The sequence below is a fragment of the Lissotriton vulgaris genome, chromosome 1_2 (genome assembly GCF_964263255.1).
Source record: "Lissotriton vulgaris chromosome 1_2, aLisVul1.2, whole genome shotgun sequence".
In the NCBI taxonomy this organism is placed as follows: Eukaryota; Metazoa; Chordata; class Amphibia; order Caudata; family Salamandridae; genus Lissotriton; species Lissotriton vulgaris.
The window spans coordinates 308,506,093-308,511,992 of record NC_141686.1 but is presented as its reverse complement, the minus strand read 5'-3'; positions in this window follow the sequence as shown (position 1 = coordinate 308,511,992).

Genomic DNA, 5,900 nt, shown 5'->3' with positions numbered 1-5,900 from the left:
TTGCCTTGATATCTTTTTATGCTAGAATTTTTTTGCCCACATCCGAATTTGCCCCTTTTTGCAAGCGTGTTTTTACTCTGTGAATCTTTGCTCTCTGTTTGTTTTTTTTCTATATATTATGACTTGGACATCGCTAGGTGAGCATAAGCACTGCTGCCATGATGCCGCTTTTGCACACGCTACTACATGACTTTATTTTTGCAAGACTCTGTTTATGCCTTTCGCATTAGAACCATCTGCTTTGTACGTTCTCTGTCTGTTCTTGGAGTTTAGTCTGAACACTGTGAGCAAGGTCGATAAACAATGCCCCTTGTTATTTTGTTCTGGTCAGTCCATAGCACCTAGACAAAGCATACTAGCACAGCTGCTGCTGCTGGAAACTCGCACTTTCATATTATGGGGATGCATGTTTAGGTAACACACACTTGTAGAGGGACCTTTCCAGGGTGACGAGCCATGCAGTTCCTATGATGTAGATATACCATCTAGGCACTAAGGTATGGGGTCTGCTGACAAAACCCAGAGATCTTCTATTATATAATAATACTTTTTTTTACCAAGGGGAGGGTGGTTAGGCCTTAAAGACCTTTATCCACTGTCTTTTTATGAAATGACAACTACCTTTATGATATATGGCCTAGCTGCAATGCTAACTGTGTTAGGTTTGTGCATTTTCGCTGCTGGTTGTGGCTCATATACTGCGTTATAGAGCACAATAGTTAAAGTAAACGTTTTAAACTATCTTCATGTCTCATTAAATTCTTATTTTGGACATGTACGAGTGAGTAAGTGAAAAGGTGTGTCTTGATGTGTGGGGTTGAGTGCGCTACTAGGGTGTAAGCGCATCCCTGTGGCGGGCACACTTTTGTGGACCTGTGTGTGTGGTAACAACACAGTGTATTCAAGGATACCACTGAACTACTCAAGAAGTTATCTGACCTCCAACTTCTGGAAAATGAGAAACTAATTCTGTGTACCGCAGATGTAAGAAGCTTATATACTTCAATCCCCCATGAAGGTGGAATCAACGCTGTAGAACAGGCCTTACTTCAATCCAACATTGATGATTCCCTGAAACCTTTCATCCTCGAATTAATGATATATACCTTATATCACAGTTACTTTAAATTTGAGGAGAACTGGTACCTGCAATTGTCCGGGATGGCCATGGGCAATTGCGCAGCACCGACCTACGCTAATCTGTATATGGGGAATTTTGAACTTAATCACATTTATCAAAACAGCACCTGGACGGATAACCTTAAACTTTATGTTCGCTACATTGATGATTTGCTTTTTATTTGGAAGAACACTGAAGAGAACTTAGAATTGGCCCTCACTGAACTCAACTCCAAAGATGACCGAATCGACTTCACTTGGAACCTAAACCACAATGAAATCGCATTCTTGGATGTTCTCATTAAAATCAAGCCCCATGGCATACAAACAGATCTCTTCCGTAAGAACACCGACCGCAACAACGCCTTGCTCTTCAGCAGCTTCCATCAGAACTCCCTTAAGAGACACTTCACCTTACAGTCAGATGTTAAGGGTCACCAGGATTGTGTCAGACCCCGACACCAGAACTAATCAAATCCTATCTATGGCATCAAGATTCCGTGAGAGAGATTATCCGGAAACCATCCTCAAAGAAGCCATTGATCGAACTTCAGCAATTCCTCGGACGGAGGCTTTGCAAAACAAACCTAAAACCAACAGCGAAAGAATGGTACTGGTCTCAAGGTATTCTACCTCCAGTAACAAATACAAGAGGATCATTTTAAAACATTGGCGAATACTGTCGTCTGAACCAGATTTTGGTGAACTATTCAAAGACCCTCCCATCTTTGCTTATACCAGACCAATGAACTTCAAGGAGATCCTTTCCAAATGTGACACCGAACCGACCTCAACACACCACACGGGCACACGACCATGTCATCATTGCAGTAACTGCAATAATGTAATTAAAGGGAACACTGTCAGCCATCCCATGAGAGGTTTCAATATCAAGCTCAACGTGGATGCCACGTGTGATTCTGCAAATCTGATCTACCTTCTAAAATGCCCATGTGGCAAAACCTACGTGGGAAAAACCAGTAGGAAGATTAAAACTAGACTCAACGAACATAAGTCTAATATCCGTACCAAGAATATGAAATCTAACATCGCCATTCATTTCAACGAAGCTAACCACAGTGTGGCACAACTCAAATATCTAGTGCTGGAAATCGTCCCTAAGACTGAAGGGAGAGATAACAACAAAGCCCTTTTACAGCGTGAAACATCATGGATGTACAGACTGCAATCTCAAAAACCCTTTGGTCTTAATGATCGTACAGAATTAAGCTGTTACCTATAATATGCCCTTTTGGGCATCTCTTGATGCACCATTTCCTGTTTTGCTGTTGCCTGTTGTAACTGCATGTTTTCAATATCTTTATTTCCTCCATCACACACCATTCCAAGATGGCCACGTTTTACAACTCTTTCACTTTAACCCCTTTTTCATTTCTATCACCTCGCCACTAGTTTTTTATAACTCCGCTTACACTCCGCGAAGTCTGTCACTCTTCAAACCGGAGTCCGATGCGTTCTAACCTTGCTTTCACCAAGTAAGTTTTGCTTTTTTAAGAAGTCACCGCGTTATTCCGGTTGCACTTTGCATGCTCCCGCGAGCCGCGTCTCACTCGATTTAACCCATCCGTTTTTAAATATCACCCGTTCCACCCTAGGAACCACGTTATTTAGAAGTCACCTTCACCTTTCATTTCTAAACCCGTTTTGGACACGCTTTTCACCCGTTTGCTATTTCCTTTTTACACACGGATTATTCTTCCTTCACTCGACCCGATCTTTCCCCCGCTGGGGTGCATGAGGTTTTTCACGCATTTGCACACTGCAGTGCAGTTACCTTGTTTGTTGACTATGATAGGAAGACATTGTATTCATTTGTTTTTTCGTGTATTCTTTGTTGCAGTGCTCCTTGAAAAAGGACGTTTGGTCCGAAATGCATTGGAGCTTCTCCTATGTTTAATGATGATATCAACATACGTTAACTAATTCATATGATGATAATATGATATATACCTATGGAAATCCTAATTAAACTTTGAAAACTTCCTAAATTTTTGGAACTCTGAATCTTTTGGAATACACTGTGTTGTTACCACACACACAGGTCCACAAAAGTGTGCCCGCCACAGGGATGCGCTTACACCCTAGTAGCGCACTCAACCCCACAAACCTATTGGACGCACCTGAACAGTTGCGTTACTTGTATGGAGCACCTTAAATTGTTTAATCTCCTTCAAATCTTCTAACAAGCCTTACATCTCATCGAAGCAGTGCGCCGTGCTTTACCATTTTTTGCTTTTTTTGAAGGTGTGTCTTGATACCATGATTCCTGAGAGATCCGGGAGTGTTCTGTTCTGGGGTGTCTAATCATTTGCATCTTCGTGATTGTTAAGGGGACCGAGTGAGACACTAAAGCTAGTCGGTCATCGAATTGTGGGTACTGAGGCGTTAGGAAGGCATAGCCCCTATACACCGAGTCCCCAAATTCCTGCACATAGTTCTGTGTATGTGCAGAATCCCTGCAACAGGATAAGAGCCATTTGAATAAAGAAAATTCCATTATAAGCTAAAACAGTGCTGAAAAAGGCATGAGAGGAGGAAAAAAAGAAAACAAAAGTTGCCAGGCATTTAATTGTTGAAAGGCTGGTTCTCCTCAGCAGGGCGCCATAAAACGTGAGCGGCAGGATTATGTAATGGCTGCGGCTTGCTTCTAAGGAAGCAAACACACAGCTGCAGCTCTGGGTCGCGAAAACATGCAGAAATGGTCAGAGCAGCTAAAAATGCTGACCGACCGCTCATGACATCGTGGGAGTGAGCAGCTGCCCCAAAGCAGAACAGAAAGGCTGCAGACAAAGGAAAGAGCTCCACGCTCGCGCTAAGCTCAGCTAAACGCTACCATCTTCTTTGGCGCGCAGACCACGCCCCCAGAATGATGTGTCATATCTTGGGCTTCTATAAGTCCCAGCTACAATGAATGATGTGTTGGCATTGGTAGCAGAGCTAGAGATTCCATTAAGCAGCATTTGTTACTGGGAATTTCCGCGAGTTAAATGTTTTTAATGAATAGGTGAACCACATCCTCACTTCCTTGATTACCAGCAAAGAAAGTGTACCAGTAGTTTTCTTCAGCTGGACTTCTTTAGAATGACGGTGCACTGATGAATGATATTAGGCCCAACAAGTTATTATATAACACATCGCATAAATAGATATCATTAGTTCAAATGTTATTTATGTGCAGTTGATTGAATAGGAAGATAGGATTTGAATGCAATTTATCTAGAGATGAGCTTGAGGTGATGTTTTGACCTTCCTTACTGAGATTGATTTAGATTTTTATTAATAAAGCAAATAGTTTTCATAGGATCAATGGCACTGCATTTTTGTAAGCTCAAATTTATTTTGTGTGTTTCCGATAACTGAGGAGGGTGTTTGATTTTCTAGATGTAGAACAAGAACCCAAAAAATAGGCATGAGAGGGAAGGAGACAATGACAGAGACAGCTTAACTATCTTCATAAATCAGTCTCTTGACCACATGGGGCATTCACATGGTTCACAAACTCTTGATGATAGCATTGGATGTGCTAGTTTTGTAGTCTTCACAACTCTATAGCTTTGTGAGCCCTCAAAGTATTACGATTATTTTACATTTATAGTCTATATTAACAGCATTTCCTAAGATAATTTCTGGCTGAAAGCTTTACTCAAGGCTCTTCTGAACTCCTGGTTTCTCAGAGTGTAAATAATGGGGTTGAAGATAGGGGTTCCCACGGTGTAGAGGAGTGAGAGAGCTTTGTTGAGATTGAGGAAGTGGCCTGCTGCTGGCAGCATGTACATTATAATAAGGATCACAAAGTAGGTGATGACCACCAGCAGGTGGGAACTGCATGTAGAGAAGGCCTTGCTCCTTCCTGTAGACGTTGGGATCCCCAGTATGGCCGAGATAATTTGCACATAGGATACGATGACCAACAGAAATGGAAGTGACAATACAATAAAGGCGAACACAAAAGCTTCCATCTCGACTAGCCCAGGATCCGAGCATGCTGCTTTTGTAAGTGGTATTAAATCGCAAAAGAAGTGATCAATTTCTCCACAATTTGGAAACGTCAATTGACATAGCAAAAAAATTGTAATAGACGCAACCATCAGACCAACTGCCCAACTACTTGAGGCAAGCTGAAGGCAAACCCACCAGTCCATCAGTCTTGTGTAGTGCAAGGGGTGGCATATGGCGGAGTATCGATCATAGGCCATCACCGAAATAAGGAAGCACTCTGTGCAGGTCAGCCATCCAAAGACAAAGAATTGTATGAGGCATCCAGAGAAGGAAATCACTAAACCCTGAGTCAATAGGCCTCCAAGGAGAGTGGGCACAATACAACTGGTGTAGCAAATTTCTAAGCATGACAGATGAGCCAGGAAGAAGTACATAGGTGAGTGGAGTTGACTTTCAACAGACACTGTGACAAGGATCAGAAGATTGGTGCCGATCGTCAACACGTATGTGGTGAAGAAGGTCAGGAAGAGGGACGGCTTCAGCCAGGGATGGACTTGGAATCCGAGCAGCATGAATTCTGTGGAGCTGGTTGTATTATCCAAACAATCTATCTTTGTGGGCCTCATCATCTAAAAAGAGATAAATGAAGAACTTATTAATGCAACAACAAATATCATGTTCACAAAATAGTAAATAGGTGAACTTAAGCTCCAGTGACTTCTGTTGCACATTGGGTCAAGTGCAATGATTGTACTTTCTGAAGTCAGTCCAGTTATAGTAGGCACCATGAGGTTAAACACATCAGACAATGAATTGCTTCA